Source organism: Triturus cristatus, chromosome 11 (genome assembly GCF_964204655.1).
Source record: "Triturus cristatus chromosome 11, aTriCri1.1, whole genome shotgun sequence".
NCBI classification, from domain to species: domain Eukaryota; kingdom Metazoa; phylum Chordata; class Amphibia; order Caudata; family Salamandridae; genus Triturus; species Triturus cristatus.
Genome location: NC_140594.1, coordinates 765,890,001 through 765,909,890, shown reverse-complemented (window position 1 = coordinate 765,909,890; position 19,890 = coordinate 765,890,001). Strand labels below are relative to the sequence as shown.

The 19,890-nt window shown below is 47.1% G+C and overlaps 1 pseudogene across 1 annotated transcript in view; it reads right to left on the bottom strand.

Moving 5' to 3' along the window:
• The window catches only part of LOC146785420 (ras association domain-containing protein 4 pseudogene), a 222,101-nt pseudogene that overhangs the window by 2,586 nt on the left and 199,625 nt on the right, over positions 1-19,890 (bottom strand). The gene's annotated exons all lie outside the window — the stretch shown is intronic.

Below are 19,890 nucleotides of genomic sequence, written 5' to 3'. Positions count from 1 at the left end.
TGTCTACAAACATTTTACTATTTTGAAAATAGTGAACTGTTGCGTTGGAAAATGTGGTTAGGCAGAGTAAACAGATATAGAATGCAGTACTTATGCAGATGTTTCTCTTCTTAACAGCTTTTAGCCCCGTTAAAAATACATTATGTCTCAAATTACTATAAAATATATCTAACTTCATATTTTAACCCACTGGTTTTACCCCTGCATTAACATCTCAATGCTCATTTATTTCTGTCTGGTTCTCAGAAAAGGCTTCAAATTAGATAGTTAGTTTGTATTCACTTTTGCCCTGACTCACTTTTGCCCCAAATAAAAAATGTTAATGCTTCAATTGTTCATTAGCACTCTGTAGTGATGCAACAGTTGATTACTAGGGATTTAACTAACAGACTGCTACTGGTTTTGAAATGACAACTTTCACTCTGCATGTCAAACTGTTTATTGAAATGGATGAGGATGATATTTTAGACTTCATAGAAAAGATTTCTCTTCTAAGTTTCCAGGGCCCAGATGTACGAAAGGAATTTGCATTTCTTAATGGACCTAATGGGTCATAATTTGAATAGAGCCCCTCCATAGTAACAGAATGATTTTCCTTACATGATTCACATGGCTGGCATATCAGTGACATCATGAACGTTGATGGCAACACTTGAAAAATCTGAATGACCACCAAGAACCAGATGTTAACTGGCTCTGGTTTAATGGACAAATCCTTGTTGAATCCTTTTGCAGAACTTCTTTGACAGCTAGAGCACCCCTGGTGTGGGTTGGGGTTGCTTTCCAGTTTGGGTGGTACGTTTGGGCCTTTGGTGCTTGAGAACACCTTTGCAGCGATACCAGTAGCTCACATTGTGTTGCCTTGACCAATGGGGAGTCAAGTATGGAATCAGATTAGCCAAGAGCCTACAGCACTAGCAGAAAACATTAGTACCCATCAAGGCTATCTCATAAAAGCTATGAGCTGCCCAGGATCTGGAGTAAATGCCTGACAGTAGAAAGTTTGAGAAATCGGTTTAGTCATTTGTGAAAACATTAGGGTTAGACTTAAATGTGTACAGTTTCTCATTACTAGCAGACGAGGGAGAATTCTCCAAGCCTTTAAAACTTCACTGTACTACTGGGCTTGATTCGCATTCTGCGTATTCAAGGTATAGCAGCCCTACTGGGAAGTATTGGCACTGTACCATTAAGGCTACAAAAGCCCTGGTGAGTGTTGCTGACAGCGTCTGGTGAAACACACATGGCAGCCCTGCTGAGAAGTGCATGTACTGGCCTATTATGGGTATCTAAACCCTACTGACACAAGCCGGTACTGTCCCATTAACAGTATGGCAGCTCTGCTGAAAAGAACATTTCAATCAAAAGTTTAGAAGGTCTTCAAAGAACAGCTGGTACTTCTCTACCAGGAGTTATGTTATGTTATGTTAGTTGCATTTTAATGCGCACAGCTGCTCCAGCGAAGGAGCGTCCTGGCGCAGGGAAAGGTAAACACAACACAACACTAGGTCCGGTAACAAAAAGCAAACAATAAAAGCTAGAAACAATTAAAACAGGAAGGTTTTCAGGGCCCTGCGGAAAGACATTAGGTCATTCGAAAGGCGGATTTCCAAGGGGAGCGCATTCCAGAGGGTTGCGGCTTTCACGCGGAAGGAGCGACCCCCCATCCGACTAAGTCTGAAACGGGGGACGACCACCAAGGACTGTCCAAGGGATCGTAGTGAGCGGGTAGGAACATAGGGAGAGATCAGTGTATTGAGTATTCCGGGTGCCAACTCTCTCAGAATTTTGAAAACCAGGCAGAGAGCCTTGAATTGGATACGCTTGCATATCGGGAGCCAGTGCAAGGACCGCAGGGTGTTAGAGGTAGGGCAGGTTCGAGGCAGACCAACCACCGCCCTAGCCGCCGCATTCTGGACTCGTTGTAAACGAAGAATCTCGGCTTGGTTCGCTCCTAATAGGAGAGAACTGGCGTAATCCAACCGCGAGATGATCATTTCTTGAATGACCAGCTGTCTTGTAGGAGCATCGAAGAATCGCAGCAGGGGTCTTAGCCCGCGTAGTACTCCAAAACAGCAGGCCGCCACTCTCTTTGTATGAGTCACAAAGCTTAGCGTGTGGTCAAGCCATACTCCGAGATTCCTGAGTTCCAGGACAGGGGCCGGCGCTGATCCCAGCTCTGGAGGCCACCATTCGTCCCCCCAGTGGTCCGCTTCCCTTCCAACGATCATCACCTCTGTTTTTGACGCGTTCAGCTGGAGACAGTTGTTATTCATCCAGCTGGCCACCTCTCTCAGTCCACTTCGGAACCTGAGGGCATCCTGCTTGGCATCCCCGCTGATCGTAACCGCCAACTGAGTGTCGTCAGCATAGGAGACCATGGTAAGGCCCCATTGCCTGACGACCTCAGCCAGCGGCTGCACGTACAGATTAAAAAGCGTGGGACTCAGCGAGGAGCCCTGAGGGACCCCCAGGTCCAAAGGATGGTACTTGGACTGAAAAGGAGGGGTGGCAACGCAGAAGGAGCGATCACTGAGGAAGGAGCGGAACCACTGCAGAGCTGAACCACAAATGCCAATGTCCTGCAGGCGGTGTAGCAAGATGCGATGGGAGACAGTGTCAAAGGCAGCGCTCAGGTCTAGTAAAATAAGCGCTACCGTTTGACCTGCATCGAGCACACTTCGCAAATGCTCAACCATTGCCAGAAGGGCCGTCTCAGTGCTGTTGGCAGCACGAAACCCATTCTGCGTGGGATCCAGGACATTCACAAGGGTCATATGCTCCGTGAGGGCCCGATTTACATGGGCCTCCATAACCTTGGCCGGCCAAGGGAGCAAAGATATAGGGCGGTAGTTTTCAGGTCTCGATGGATCCAAAGATGGTTTTTTTAGGATCGGGGAAACCACCGCTTGCTTCCATTTGGCAGGGACCAGGCCAGAGGTTAGGGAGAGGTTAATCAGGGAGCACACTGCTGTGCGTCCCTGAAAAGCAACGTCCCTGAAAAGAGCAGATCTTACCGGGTCTGCAGGCGATCCAGACTTGACTCGCAGGGCCCACTTTGCGAACTCCTCATTGGAGATGGTAGGAAGGGAGTGCAGCGATGGACAGCTGCTAGAGCCGCTCCAGGGAATCACAGGAGACAGTGTGATTGGAAACGCCAGATAGATTTTCCTGACTTTATCCAAAAAGAAGGTGGCTAGGGCTTCACAGTGGGCGGTGGAACTGTCCAACTGTGGGGGAACTCTCTTTGCCATTAAGTCTTTTATGGTTTTAAAGATGGTTTTAGTCGGGTTAAGGCTATTTCGAAATTCGGCTGCGTAAAACGCCGCCCGGGCCCTGCATATAGCTCGATGGTAAAGCTTAACTAAAGCCAGGTAGATGGATTTCTTGTCGGCATCGTACGACTTACGCCACACCCTTTCCGCCCGTCTGCAAGAGGACTTCATTGCACGCAGCGCGCTGTCATACCAGGGGCTAGCCTGCCGGGGACTGGACTTGCTGGAGATGATAGGTACCAGGACGTCCAGCGCCCTGGTAATCCAGTTACAGAACCGGTCATAGCCCGAGGTGGCATTCAGCAGGGGACCTAATGGCTCAGCACCCATAATGCGGTGAAGGTCCTCTAACCTAAGTTTGTTCCAGTGGCGCCGGGGTATCCGCAAAGGAGGCGGTATAGTGGGATTGGCAGGGAGGGGAAGCCAAGCAGACACCAGATAGTGGTCAGACCATATCACAGGATCAACCGCCACAATCCGAACATCAGAGAGAGTGGTAAAAAACGGATCAAGGGTGTGGCCGGCCACGTGTGTAGGCTGAGAAATAAGCTGGGTCAACTGCAAAGCCTCTAAATCGGCCAAAAAACCACTGATGGCCAGAAACTCTAACCTATCAAAGTGGAGATTTAGGTCGCCCAAGATAGAAAAGTTTGCACAGCCGCTAGCCAATAGGCTCACAGCCTCCGGAAAGGCACCTCTAAAAGCTGCATCGCTGCCTGGAGGGCGATAGACAACCATCCCTGACAGCGAGAACTGAGGGCTGATGGAAACCTTAAACAGCGCACTCTCACATCCAGCAATCTGCAAGACCGTCCAGGTACATGTAAAGGCGGATCTGATAAATAAGGCGATCCCTCCACCTCTAGAATGGCGGTTAGATCTGAAGCATGAATAGCCCGGAGGACAGGCAAGATTGACTATGGCGTCATCAGTATCTTGTAGCCAGGTTTCAGTTACAGCCAACAGATCTGGTGTCTTATCCAAAATGAGATCAGCCACAGACAGATGGTGTTTCACTAGAGATCTGGTGTTCAGATTTAAAAATCGTAGACCAGATCCCAAGCTACCAGGCAACGGAGAGAGACCAGGAGGAGCTCGTGGGGCGGGAGAAGTGGCGAGCTCGCGAATACCTACAGGCTGGTCCAATGACCATCTGTTGCAAGCACACTGAAACGGGCCACACAGCGGATGGTGGGGTGTGGCAGAGCAGCGTGGGAGAGTATCTCTGATGGCAAGAAGCGAGGCACCGGAATACATAATCATCCTGACAGGGCGACAGCTACGGGCACACAAATAAACAGGAGTAAAACAGCCTTAATAAAGTGATGCTACAGCCTATACTATACTATTAAAAGTATAACAACCTTGCTAAAAAGGGGTTTGATACAGTCCCATGGAACGTACCACACCTTTGCACAAAAACAAGACAAAAATCAAGCTTAATCCCAATGTTGGTCATCTCCAGAGGACAAAGTGTAGCTGCACATACCTTACATATATATATTTGTACATCGGCACTTTATACGTTTCTACTATTTTGCCCGTAACTACTAGTACTACAATAAATGAAGAATTTAGATACAATAGACCTTCCTCTCACACCAGGGCCCTTCCAAGTGTGATTTCTGAGTAAAGTTGCGTCTAGGAATAAACACACAGCTCTACTCAAACAAGTTTCTTAACTGCAAGCATGCTACTTTCACTGGTCAATTCCTGTGCAGCAGATGAACGTGGGCACTTTTAACAGACATTGCGTGTATAATACACAACAACAGTTAAAACTGAAGACAGGCTCAAGTGAATGCCTTTTCCACAAAGAAACCGAGTCTAACAAAGAATTTCAACGCGAATATGCTCCACTGACAAGGTACATAATCTTAACTCCCACTGACCACAGAGAAACGCCCAGGTGCTCAAGATATAGTGCAGGGAGTGGTTTTGCTTAGGGCTATGCTCACCACTCCCTGATCATTGTGGCCTGGGGAAATCGTGTCTAAGGTTTCTTTTTCTACCCACATGACCTTCACAAGAAACCCAGTTCCTGTAACGAAGAGGAACTTGGCAACACAGGTTTCAGAAGTGCACCCACATGACCTCTACCCGACATTCAGCATCTAGAGGGTCGAGAAAATGTGCATCCAGATTATCCCTTCTTAGTAGCTGCACACATAGGACCTCGACATCACTCCAAGTTAATAAATCGTCACTCCAGGTTTCTTCATCGGGAAGGCTCGGCAAATGATCTCTACACCGTGCCCTGTCCGTAGGATACACCTGTGAGCAAGGTCCTGGCGGACTATGAACCATCAAAGAGGAAAATTATCACCGGATTTGCATGCTGCTAATTACCTTTTTAAATAAAAACTCTGACTTGGGAGTGCGACTCGCTCCTTCTTTCTGGTGAAGATGGACCGGTGTCATTTGAAATGGCGTGGTCCTGCCAGGCACCACCGCAAAGCAATGAGCGTCCATCTTGCCTGAACTTGGACCCTCTTTGGAGCCTCTGAAATGAATTAGGGCGTGGGCTGCCGCTGCTGAAAGCACGGATACGCTAGTTCTGTTTTGGCTTATGGCTTGACAAGCCAGAATGGAACAAGGCGGCAGAATACAAAAAGGCATCCAAGAAATGCAGGAACATTGCTGCCATGCTTATTGGAGGGAGAAAAGTGTGCTAGACGTGCCCACTGGAGAGCTGTAGGAAGGTATGATCCTTTTGCATGATTATCCCCACTTTTTGCCTGGTGCTAAGCTGATTTTGACTGGTCTGACTGGGATCCTGCTAATCAGGACCCTAGTCTCTCTGCTTTCTTCCTTAAAATGTTGTGGTCAGTGTGGTGATTGGTCCCTCAGGCCCGCATGCAGGTAAAGGAGCGACACAGGACACAGGATTACTGGTGCGGTAAACTGGCCACGAGCACGTGCGCTCGGCCCCTTTTATTGTCAGGGTCACCTGACTGGTGACGCCTGTGGTGGGTGGGTGTTCAGTGTGGGTTACAGGCACAATGGAACACTAGACTGTATCCAGCCGGGTACTACATCACTCCCAAACTTTAATGAAAGTTCAACCAAATGAAAGTCCGAACCTGTGGGAGTAAACACAAGTTACAAATAAACCATAAATTGGTGATCAGGACTTCCACGTAGTCTTTTTGCTGATGGTCAACTGCCGGCGCAGGTGTTCTGACAGCCGGGGACCACTCTGTCTCCTTGGCACGATGTCCAAGTGCTCTACGGATGTGTTCTTTTGGACTTACACCGTGGAAGTGCGCTTCACAGTCTCTTTCCTGTACCGCCGTCGGTGGAAGTGTGGGTGGAATGATGGTGGACCATCGTTATTCAACTTTCCGCTGTATGCCCTGGTAGAGGTGTTTCCTTCAACTAGTAGTTGTCTTCTTACAGGACTCACCGTTGCAGGATATCCCTCTCACGGATACCCCTCTCTCGTCCTCTCACTGGACGACCCGGAGGCCCTTTGTTGCCAGGTTTCCACTGGACCGGTGGACCGCCGATTTGTCGCTCCACTCGCGTTGGAGGAGTCACTACGGGTCCTCTTTCCGTGTCCAAAGTTCCGCCTGAAAGGGTGCGTTGGCACTTGGTCCTTCGCGCTCTGCCTTTGTTCTCCCAGGAGCTCCAGAGCCAGCTTCAACAGTCCATCTCTCGTCTTGGGGATCCGCTGCCACCGGTGTCCCTGAGGCCTCTGCCCCTTGGATGTCCACGGTCCTGTTTCCGTGACGTCCCAGAGGTGGTTGTTACCAACGGACCGGCCTGCTCGCCTCTGTCGTCCCCGGGTGACCTTCGGGTTTGCGCATCGACATATACTCCCAGTGGTGCTGATGTGGTTCCCAGGTACTGAGTCCGGCTGTCCATGCACCTTCTCACTTCCCTCTTCGGGTACTCCCTTTCCGGTGTGTGTTGTGTTGATCTGTCACGCACACCTCTTTGCTCTTCTCCTTTCCTCTTCGGGAGTTCCCCTTCTGGTGTGTGTGTTGATCTGTCCCGCACACCTCTTTGCGCTTCTCCTTTCCTCTTCTCTTCCTCCGTCGTGGCGTCATGCCACTCAGGATCTGTCTTCCTTTTCCTTTCTTTGCGGCGTGATCCAGTCTTCCTGCCTCCTTGCTCGTCCTTACCAGGCTTCTTCGTGTAGCGTGCACTCTACGCGTTTCCCTCTGGTCGTGTCCCGCCACTAGGACACTGTCTTCCTTTCACTCTGTGACTGGACCGGTCGTCGCGACCTCCTGTCTCGTAGTTGCTTCTGATTTCGAGTGATGTTGATGTTGCTGGACCTCTTGTCCTTCTCCTCCTGGTCCTCTTTGCGGACCTTTCATGGGGTCCTCTTCATTGATGTCCCCTCGGACTTCCTCTTCTCTCCGGCTCTGACCCTTGGCAGGTCAGTGTGCTCTCCGACCTCTTGTAGGCCTGTATCCCCCTTGCGACTAACTGGTGGTCAGTGTCGTCCTCCTTGCGACCATCTGGGTGGTCGGCTTCTTCTGTGCGACCATCTGGGTGGTCGGCTTCCTCCTTGCGACCATCTGGGTAGTCGGCTTCTTCCGTGCGACCATCTGGGTCGTCGGCTTCAGTCTTCCGTGCCACCATCTGGGTGGTCGGCTTCCTCCGTGCGACCATCTTGCTGGCCGGCTTCTGGTGGTCGTGCACCCACTCCTTTCATTCTCTCGCTGTGTTAGTGCTTCAGCGCGCTTCTGACTGCGCTCGTCAGTTGCTTCCGTGGACGCACTTGCTGCGCACTTCCTTCTGATCCTCTTGGGACTTGCTGCTTTGACGAGTCTCTTCAACCTTGCCACCCAAGGCTGGTGCACTCTGGTGTCTTCACTCTTGCGGCGACTACCCCTGGCCAGTAGGCGTCACCGCACTCCACGCAACCTTGTCAGCAGGTTCTTTTCCTGGAGGGCCTCTGGTGTGCGCACTTGTCAGCGTTTTCCCCTCGGGTGTGGGCGGTCGTGCCTACTCCACTCTGCTCTCCTGTGTTGCAGCTTTTCCCCTCGCTGCTGTGCATTCCTCGTGGCACCTTTCCCTCCTTTCGCTGTACTCCACTTGCGCAGCCTGATCCTGCTCCTCAATGCCGATCAAATAGTATGCCTCAGTGCTCTTCCTTGTGTCCCGGTGCTGTTGCACTCACTGCTCCATGCATTCGCACCTTGATTGTTCCAGGGGGCGCAGTACCTTGAATGGCCACTAGATGGCGCTGCAGTTTCTTTTTTTTTCGACTTGGGTCCTGCAGCTCTACTGCTCCACGCTGCCGGCCTCACCCAGAGCTTCCACTGCCTCCTTTCTTGGTGCCCATTCACTGTGTGCCTCTGCTGTGGACGCTCTCCTGTTGCCAGGCACTGAAACTACGGTAGGTGGTTTCGTTTACTAGACTTGCAGAGCCTTTGGCATCATACATGGTGCACTGTGCGTATGGGCCTGGCAGCTCTCTCTCCTTTGCTGCTGCACGGGTCTCTTGCGACCTTCCCACTTATTTTAAATTTGCGCTTCAATGCGCGCTGGACACCCGCTGACTCCCTTTTCCCTCCCGCCCGCAGCAGCTCCTCAGTTCATCCGCTGTCGGGGCGGGGATGGTGGGCTATGCTGCCTTTATTTTACTCATGGGGGTGGGGGGGGCTGAGTGTCCTTGCTGTGCAGTTACCTTTAGTGGTCCGCCCCTTGCATCAAGCTCACGGGCTGCGCGGGGGCTGAAACTGCTACCGGTGTGGTGTCTCTGTTATCTCCGGGCTGCATCGGGACTTAGCAGGCGGGCGCGGTCGGGTCTCACGGGCCTGCCAGTCGCGCGCATATTCGTCCGGCGGGCGGGCACTGACACAGAGGCTGCCTCCTTGCCCGTATCTCGCTAGAGGACCTTCTCATGCTCCCACCCAGCCCCTCACACGGCCGCTTCCGAGGGCACACACACAGGCTGCCGGATCTCGCCGAAGGACTCCGTGAGGCACTTCCCGTTTGCCGCCTCCGATCCGCCGCTTTCGCCTTTGTTCTCTCACGGATTCACCCCTACAGCAGAATCCGCACACAGTTCACTTCTCTGGGGGGGGTAGGGGTTGTAGCTGGCGCCGGAGGCCTCTTGCCCAGTAGTGGGGGAGTGCGTAGTTGCTCCACTCTCCGGCCTCCCTCGTAAGTCCACTTAGCTGCGCCTGCTGGCCTCACTCTGGGCTCACCGTCTGCCCGATGACGACTCGGGCCTCTTCTACAGCGGCGTCAACATCTTGGCCGTCCTGCCTTCCATGCCGTTACCTTCGCCCTCCCCGGGCCTTGCATCCCCAGGTTCGCCGGTACCAGGCTCTTCCGACGCGGGGTAGGCTCCCACTCGGCTTCCTTCCATCGGGGTCACTATGTCGCGGCCAACACGGGTGGGCTCCGGTTGGTCCGCCTTTCTCCCACGGTACTTCCACGCCGGGGGTCACAACGGCAAGCGCGACGGGGTCGGGGTGGGCACCCGACTTCCTCTCTTCACTCTGGGGTGGCTTGCACGCCCGCCGGTCTTCGTGGCGGTGCGGGGTGGGCTCCCGGTCACGGCTCACGCCCGGGGCTCTTCACACGCCCAGCGGGCGATCAGGCGCTGTTCTCGCCTGCTGGGGGGGGGGTCTCCACGCAGGCAGCTCTCTCCCCCCTTCATATTCGCTGGGCTGCTGCACGCCAGGGCACAGCCCCCTCGTCGCCAATGTGGTGATTGGGCCCTCAGGCCCGCATGCAGGTAAAGGAGTGACACAGGACACAGGATTACTGGTGAGGTAAACTGGCCACGAGCACGTGCGCTCGGCCCCTTTTATTGTCAGGGTCACCTGACTGGACGCCTGTGGTGGGTGGGTGTTCAGTGTGGGTTACAGGCACAATGGAACACTAGACTGTATCCAGCCGGATACTACATCCAGTACTTAGGTACATCCCAGATTGGATACTGAGGTACCCTTATCAGTCCCTATTATATGGTAGTAAGGTACCCAGGGCATAGGCACCCCAGAGGTCCCCCATGGTCTGAAGCATGCCACCCATGGGAGACCATTCAAAATGTAACTATCAAAATGTAACCATTGCAGCCTGTGTAAGCTGGTGCTAGCGCCACTTACAAAAGATATAGGTTTCCTATTTCTAGGGTCACTGTACTTAAAACATATAAGTCACCCCTATAGTAGGACTTATCAATCCTGAAGGCAGGGTGCTTGGTTCGAAGTATGAAGGTGCCCCTGCATGCCCATTCTCCTGGGTTGTAAGTGAAACAGCCATATACTAAATAGAGGGGCATCGCATAATTAGGCAATAACCATCTCAAAATTGGCTATAAAGGAAACCTATCATGTTTGGTATCAAACATGTTGGAATCATACCCCCACACTGTAAACGGTGTTGGAGGTATGATTCCAAGCACTGGAACGGGCCTCCGTTAGGCTCTCAGTGCTCCTGGTGCCAATCTTCTAGACCCGACAGCACAACATGGCTGCTGACGACCAGAGACACAATTCTGCCCTCCTGCTGCTGAGCCAAGCTTGAATAGGGGAAGGCAGAACAATAGGCATCCTGTCACAGACATGATTTAGTGTATTGGGGCCGGTGTGAATGCGCTTGACAGCGCCACTCCGTCTGCATGAGGGGCAGATTTGGTGCCTCCTCGCATAATCCACTTCAAACCAGCTGTTGGCTCCCGCTCTGGTGCAAAACTGGACAAAGGGCATGAGAGTAACCTCCCCGCTGTCCAAACCCTCTCCTGGGAGGGTCCCCTGAATCATCCCAACCCTTTCCTTAGGGTGCTTAAGGTCTTACCTGAAGGTGGGTCCCTAAATTCCTCGTGGGACAAGATTCAATTCAGACACCACTTCTACTTTTACCATCTGGGCACTCTGGACTACGCTGGACTTCATTTGGGCTCAACTTTGTTTCCTTTTCAGTCTGCTGCATCGTCTGTGCCTGCACACCCTACAGGAACCTTCCATGGCCTGTGGGCATCCAAACACCTGATGGAATCTCCCTTGAAGTGAAGGAGTCACTTCCCTGCATCTTCAGGCACTGAACTAAGCTGACTAGTCTGCGGATCCTGAGCTCCTTCATACTCCGAAAGGTTCTGCAATACAGGTGGTGGTTCTCCACAGCTCTCACGTCCTGCCCTGCCCTCTCACCAAGTTTGAGGCCAGTAAACCTAGTGGGAGCCGGAGGAACCGAGCCCCTGTGCACCATGTTGACTTGCAGTTGCCAAGGCTTGTTGGCTTCCTTCCACCACAATCTTCAGGCTCCAAGTATCCCCAGCTACAAGCATCTCCAGTGACCAAAGTCTTTTCCCACATCGCATCATTTACACCTTGGTCTGCATCTTTTGTTGAGCTGCTTGAGGTCCTCTTGTGACTGCTGTGCCCTCGGCCTGTGGGTCCTGTTGAGGGTCACCTTTGCTTCTTTTTGGCTCCCCTGATTACTCAGGCCTGCCCTGACTCCCCTGCTGGTGGTGAGTCCCCTGGACCTTGCTGGTATAGACATTGCACCTTCTTCAACTTCAACATTGTTTGCAGTTGCCAAGGCTTGTTGGTGCTCCCGATGGACACCGGCCCCTCAACTCTCGACATCCAACTTGGGACAGCACGTGCACAGCTCCAGGTCTTTCTCAGCATTACCTGGTCCTCACAACTGCAGAGTCAAGGTCACCGTCAACACTCCTGGAACTCCCGATATCGGTGGGCATTCATCTTCCAGATCTCCTGGTCACTTCTGAGTGACATAGACTCTGTCCCCTCTGCTTGCAGGTACATCTCAACCAGAATCCACCTTCGGATTCCACCGGACACTTTCTCCTTCTCCAGCAGCGGCACTTTCCTGAAGTCCTCCATTGGGTTTGACTGCACTGACACTACTTCACACCTATGCACCTGGCTTCCCTGGTGTAGATAACGTGGGTACTAGGGTATCCACTGGTTGGGTGGCTCTCTAACCTTCTGGCTTCCTCTGGGTTTCATCAGGGTCCACTGGGAAGGATCCTTAATCTTTAAAACTTTAACCGTGACTTACATGTTGATTTGTACGGAGAACGTAGTCATGTTCCCACACTGCACACGATCTCAGTGGGTCTACTAGTCTCTCACCTTGGGTGGTTCCTTGGGTCACCGGCACTTCTATGTCCTCTGGACATAGTATTGACACTAGTCGTGGTTCTTATACCACTTTCTTAGTATGTGGATCGTTCCCCCCCGAGGTCCACTGTGTATTTTGTGCTAATTACATGATTTCTATCTAAAGTATTGAGTGAATTGTGCATATCTCCGGGTAGGAGATATCTGTATGTGTTAGAGAGTATTATATAATAAATACATATTTTTATAAATACCTTGTGTGGTTCTTTTTCACTTAATATGTACATATAAGATTGCATTCTGGTAAAACAAGCTGCTTTACATTCCTTCTGGACTAAGCCTGAAGGCTGCTCTCAACAGTTACCACGTGAATAACTTTCTATGGTTGTTTAAGACCTCCTAAATCACCATAAGGGTTGTCTGGACTGGTGCAGGGCGTCCACTTACATAAGTGTACATCATATACCAGGACAGCCTCTCACAAGAGCGATAAAATATTTGAAACAAACTGCTGGACCGTGCATACCAGCATGCATTTGGGTAGTTAAACAAGGCAGGCCAACAAAAAAAATAAGCTGTGTGAACGAGGAGCAGTAATGAAGCTCAGAAGTCCAGTGCAGCTAGGAGCAGTGAGGTGGGAGGGAACGAAGCTGTGTAAAGTTTGCAATGCCCATAACACGCTGTACGGTGTGAAGGCCAAACAGAATGTTCTCAGAGTCAAATCGCCGGAAAGAGATCTAAACACACAAAGGAGGGACATTTACAGAAATCACCAATAACTAGCCAGCATTTCTGAATGCCACAGATAACAGCCAATGGCAATCAGTGGGTGTGCCAAAGCCCACAGGAGGGGATGCACAGGTATTGCGAGGCTCGACCTAAAAAGGCACCTAAAATGCATAAGGATAATTCCCAATGGTGGCTATGGACATCCTGGCAATATAGATAGTTATAGTTAGGACCTATTTTCCATAGGAAATCCGCAACATTCTATTCCCAATAAGTCTGGCGCCGGTTGATGAATCCTTGCGAAATTTTCCAAACTTTTGGCCACCTCCGCTCCGCTCCTACCCTAAAAGTTTTGTGGTGATTCGTCAAGCGGGGGCCGAGAAAAAAGGGGGGTCCCAAAACGCATTTTCCCCATGCAATTTCCCTATAGGATCTGTTGTCGCAGCTACAGTCTGAACCGGTGAACGGAATGACACCAAATCGTGCATTTGCTTAAATGGTGTAAATCCGTTCAGTAGTTCCTGAGAAAATTAGAGTTAAAAGTACATATATATCTATGGCCGGGGAGGATCCGCGGACCCTACCCGCACCGTGAGCGCACCCTCCCCGAACCAAGCGCGCACCCTCCTGATCGCGCGCTGAATACTAATTGGCTGTCGAGTGTCTGTCTACATTCGAAACCAGGAACTGTTGGCGGCCATTTTCTGCCTCGGTAGTGTGTAAAACATATAAAGGGGGCAGAGTGGAAATACTCTGACCCTCTAGAGGTGCTTAGGGGGTCCCAGAAGGAACCCCTGGGGCCCCCTTTAAAAAAAAAACAAAAAAAAACGCCGAATGCGCGCACGGTGCGCGCATCGTATCATGTTGGGTGCACGGATTCTCTCGCGTTGGGTGCGCGGATCCAAGGAATTTTGTTTTGAAAAAAGACAAGAAATCATTCGTTGTATGACTACTTTCTACACTGAAAGGTAGGCTGTATATATTTCTGTTTTTTAAAGGTATGAGTCTTATTGGATAACAAAAACAGATTGTAAGGAACATTATATATGATAAGCTGATATGTTGAAAAGTCACGCACACTTGCTGTCTTGTTTAGCAACATTGTGTGCTGAAATTGTGACCTGTGTGCTCAGTGCAGTGTTCCATGACCTGTTTCTATGGTAACAGGCAGAAGGCAGATTGTGGGGAAGGGTTGAAATGTATTTCAGTTGGAAAGGGTTGAAATGTTTAACCAATAGAAATGTGTATTTGCTTTTGAATTTATGCGTGAAGGATTGTGATTTGATGTTTACATGTATATGCGTGGAAAATGAAAGGGAAACTTTTCCATTCTTTGTTTTTGCTGAGAGGTGCACAGTGCAGAGATTCTATAAAAGAAAATCTGGTGTGTGACTGATATACTTCTTAATCTACAAAACAACTTGAAAGGTGAGTTATTTAAATGTGAGGGGATGTATGTAGACTAATTTGATTTTAATCAGACTAATGTATTTCTCCTGCTAAAGTGTAGGGAGTACTTTTTTTCTCTACAATCTTATTGACAGTGTGTGTGCATGTAGAAACCATTCTGTGATAAGCATTTGTGTTTTTCATGTGTTTGCAGACAGATAACTGTGCTGTTTTTATATTTTGGTAGAATTATAAACCAGTCATTGTTTATGAATTTGTGAAATGAATTATGTTTCTATATTAAAATGTAGTACTCCTTCTAGATGAAGAAATGTGTTTTGGTATAGTGCAAGGGATAGTGTTGTTTGTTTAGAATCACACAGTGAGTATGTGAGCATTTGGGAACCACTGTGAGAGAAGCATTTGGTAACATTGTGTATTTGCTGACAGATAACTCTTTTAAAACCAGTCATGTTGTCAAGTTTTAGTAGCATTAGAAGCCAGTCTTTGGTTATGCATTGATAAAATGATTCATGCTTTGACAGTAAAGTGCACTACTGAAATATGTAGATTGTGTGCAGTCCCCTTACCCCTTTCACAGCAGTGAATGAGTTTTGGTAAGCTGCTAGGGATAGTGTTGCTTGTCTAGAATCACACTGTGAGTCTGTGTGCATTTGGGAACCACTGTGAGAGAAGCATTTGGTAACGTCGTGTATTTGCTGACAGATAATTGTTTTAAAACCTGTCATGTTGTCAAGTTTTAGTAGAATTAGAAGCCAGTTTTTGCTTATGCTTTGATTAAATGAGTCAGGCTTTGACACAATAGTGCAGTCCTGAAATATGTAGATTGTGTGCAGTTCCCTTATCAGTTCCCCAGTAGTGAATGATTTTTGGTAAACTCCTAGGTATAGTGGTTGTTGTCTAGAATCACACTGTGAGTCTGTGTGCATTTGGGAACCACTGTGAGAGAAGCATTTGGTAACATCGTGTATTTTTTGGCCAAATAACTCTTTTACAACCGGTCATGTTGTCAAGTTTTAGTAGCATTAGAAGCAAGTCTTTGCTTATGCGTTGATTAAATGAGTCATGCTTTGACACTAATGTGCTGTACTTAAATATGTAGATTGTGTGCAGTACCATTACCTCTTCTAGACTAGTGAATGAGTTTTGGTAAACTGCTAGGGATAGTGCTGCTTGTCTAAAATCACACTGTGAGTCTGTGTACATTTGGGTAAGGATTGTGAGAGAAGCATTTGGTAACATCGTGTATTTGCTGACAGATAACTGTTTTAAAATCGGTCATGTTGTCAAGTTTTAGTAGCTTTAGAAGCTATTCTTTGCTTATGCATTGATAAAATGAGTCAGGGTTTGACACTAAAGTGCAGTACCATGTACTATTCTCTTCACTGTGCCAGAACTGAAAATTTAAAAGTTTTATCCAGGCACTAACCTTGCAGTAGTCTGATGATTTAGTCAGTTTCCAAGTACTCATGTTGTGAACCATACATTACCACATAGATTGCTTCAAATGTCTATGCAGTATGCATGCAGTCTTCTAACATACTATAAACTTGTCTTTCACATTTTCAATTCCCTAGTCAGTATCCATACAGTCCAGCAAACATCCTGTCACTCCCTTTGCACTCCTCTAGTGACCCATTCAGTACCAAGTACTAATCCATTCACTGTGTCAAAAGCCAACCACTTATAAATTCACTCAGGCACTCTCTTTGCTGTACTCTAATCATTCCGTCAGTTCTCAAGTACTCATGCAGTGAGCCAGGCCTTAGCACATAGACTGCTTCAAATGCATATTCACTATGCATGCAGGCCTCTAATCACCTACACAGTTGTCTTTCACACCTTCAATTCCCCAATCAGTATTCATACACTTCTAGCAAACACCCTGTCACTCATCCAGCGTGTCTCCTTATAGTACTGTCATCATTCAGTCAGTTAGCATGTAGTCTTTTAGTGAGGTAGGCTTTAGGGCATGAACTGCTTCAAAGTAGTATGCACTATGCATGTAGTGTTTTAACGATCGTCACACTTGTGGTTCAGGGCTATAGTTTCTTAGTCAGTTTTTATATAAAATGTGTTTGTACAGTAATGGAATAGTATAAATTTGAAAGTTAATAATATACATTTATTTGTGATTCTTTTTTACAGAAACAGAACAGGAGTGTTTCTCATCTGTTTGCACTCTTCTTGTGCAAGATTGTTTGGATGAAGGGCCATTCGGTGTTTTATCATACTTGCCGTGCCGTACGAGTATTTCTTTTTAGGATCCCCTTGCAACAGAACTCTTTTGCAAATCTTGCACGAGACCAAGGTGCCATTGGTCTTTGTGTGCCCCTCTGGAAAAGTAAAAAATTTCCACACAACTGAAGGAAAACGTTGTGGGTGTGGTGCGTCCTCCAAAAATTCATCCTTAGATTCGGTGAATATTTTAAAGCGACAACATTTACAGTTTTTGTAAGTTAAACTTATAACATTTTGTTAGCTGTAAGCATTTCATACATCTGTGATTTGTATCTTGTGGTATTTTGTTGAGAATAGTATGTTGTTTTTTTTAACAATCTTTGTGATTGTATGTTTTTTTGCCCGCTGTTAAGTGATGAGTACGATTGAAATCACTATTTTTAGTGAAATTTAATATATTCTGAGAACAGCAAAAAAGGCAAACAAATTACTTTGTGGAAATTATTCTGTGTTGTAAAAAATGTATTTTTATATATTATATTTTTTTTTCCTTTTCTTTAACTGATCCAAATTTTAAAATTAGCAATTTATATGAATTTAGATTGGAATGAAAATCTGAAAAAAATGTATACCATTTTTTATTCCTATTACTGTGAAGGTAAGTTTAACTAAGTCTCAATATGCAGAATGAGGAGGTCTGCAAGAAGCTACAAAGTTGAAACACATTTCTAAAAACACTCTGTTTATACCTATGTAGTTTTGAAATCTGACCATAATCAGATATCATGTGACCTGCAAAAAAAGAGATTTGAGGGGTTCATAATATTTCCCATTTTAGCTATTGAAGGACCACAATTATTTCCATCATTCTTCTTTGAACATCTTTGCAGACACAACTCTGTGCTTACCTTCTATCATTCGCAAGGAATTTTAAAAATGGAAATATGTCACTTTCTGTAACATAGTTATTGTGCAAGATACTCTTTCATATTTACAAAGAGAGGAAAAGGCACTCTGTGCACTTTTTATATTCCATGTAAATACAACCTCATCATGCACACCACTTTGTGTTGAAAGGGTGTTCTATAAGTGTTGTTGTGCATGATTGCACTTAATACTCATAGAACAAGACACATGTCTAGATTTATCAGAAATCATAAATCTCGATATGTGTGTGAATGCTGCACCATTCTAAAATTGGTGTAGGAAAGCACAACAAGGAGAATTGTTTTAATTTCTCCACATTTTTATGTCTTCAATGCATGCTGAAATGTTCAGCATACATTGAAGGAGAAAAATGCATTTTCTCATTGTTTTTGTGCAGGAAGGTGTGTCTTCTTGTAGAAATACAAAGAGCACATGACACAGATATCCTTGCACAATGGTGCAATGGTGCCTGTGTCACCACATGGCTGCAGTTTAAGCAGCCGTGCAGAGAGAAGCATAGATTTGCAACATATTTATGTACATATGTTGTATCCCTGTGCTTCGGAAGTACTACAGCACACTGCAGTTAAAGAGGTTACTGTGTAATGCTGCAGCACATCCTCATAGTTCTGCACTTATACATTCACCATACGCTACTAATGCATTCATTCAGTCAATTACGTACTACACATACATTCATCTAAACTTTCACACACTAACAAAGAAATGTAGCTCTTTTTTTAAACCAGGAAAGTTAGTTCTTACAAGAACTTTTTTGTTTCTTCTTTCTTCTTTTATATTTTTTGGGGGGTGTTCTGAACAATTTTTAATTTTTTTTGGTTTTTCTGCAAAAAAAAACCAAAAAACAAAACAGGAGGAACCAAACAATGAACTTCAGGGAACAATAAAAAAAAAAAAAACTAGCAAATGTGACTTTCTTGCCGGCGGCAGATCAGATCGATCGACTGCTCACCCTAGCACAAAGTCGCATTGCACTTAGTGCAGAGTATTTTTAAATATTGAAATAGAGGACGGATGTCCAAATTTTGGGCTGATGGATGCACTCTTGAGGTGCTCGGCTGCGATGAGGTGGAAGGCGCAGGAGCAGGAGTGTTTCTTATCCGTTTGCACTCTTGTCGGGCAAGATTGTTTGGATGAAGGGTCCGCAGGTGCTTCATCATACTTGCCGTGCTGCACGAGTATTTCTTGTTAGGATCCCCTCGTGACAGCACTCTTTTGCAAATCTTGCACGTGACCAAGGTGGCATTGGTCTTATTCTGCCCCTCGGGAAAAGTAAAAAATGTCCACACCACTGAAGAAAAAAGTTCTTTGGGTGGTGTCTCCACCAAAAATTCATCCTCAGATGTATGAGGAGATGCAGGTGAAACCATAGATGACAACAATTTGGTTATCAACATTTCCTCCTATTCTTTGAATCCGATGGAACTGAAAACTCTACAGAAAGGCACATCTTTCGTACCGACCTGTCACACCACCTCCCTTGAATTGGAAATCAGCTTTTTTAAACTGATGCGCAACCTTCGCCTACAAAACTTTTTTGAAAACATAACTCAAATTGATGACACCCAGAGAAGTGATTTCCTAAAAGGCCTCAAATCCTCCAGCACCTACATGGCTCCCGTGAGCCACAAAAGCTTAGACACCTTCGAGACACTGGTAAAAAAGGATTTACAAATGTTACCTTTCACCAAAAAATCCAAACACCGAAACCTTTCGGTTAAGGAGCACAATATCCTTTTGAAACTTGCCAACAACACCAACATAACTTGTCAAAATGCAGACAAGGGAGGAGCACTTGTCATAATGGACACAGAATATTACGTCCAACAAGTATATAACCATGTATCCAACACTGACACCTACATGAAATTGACCCAGAATCCCACAGAAGAATTTACATCCATTCTTCAAGCCATTTTACAGAAAGCTCTCAATGATGGTGTGATCCAAGAAAAGGCGTACAAATTTCTATTGAAAAGCTACCCACGGTCACCTTCTCTATATATGTTACCCAAGGTACATAAGAACATCGAAAAACCTCCTTTTCGACCTATTGTTTCCACCAGAGGCAGTTTACACGAACCTATTGGAAAACTGTTGGATAGATATCTACAACCGTTTGTGTTAAACATGAGTAGCTATGTACGAGACACCACCGATTTCATCAACAAAATAAACAGTATCATTCTGGATGATAACAACGAATATTGGTTATGTACTGTGGACGTGACATCCTTATACACTTCCATTCCACATGATGTAGGCATCTCTGCCATTGAACATACCTT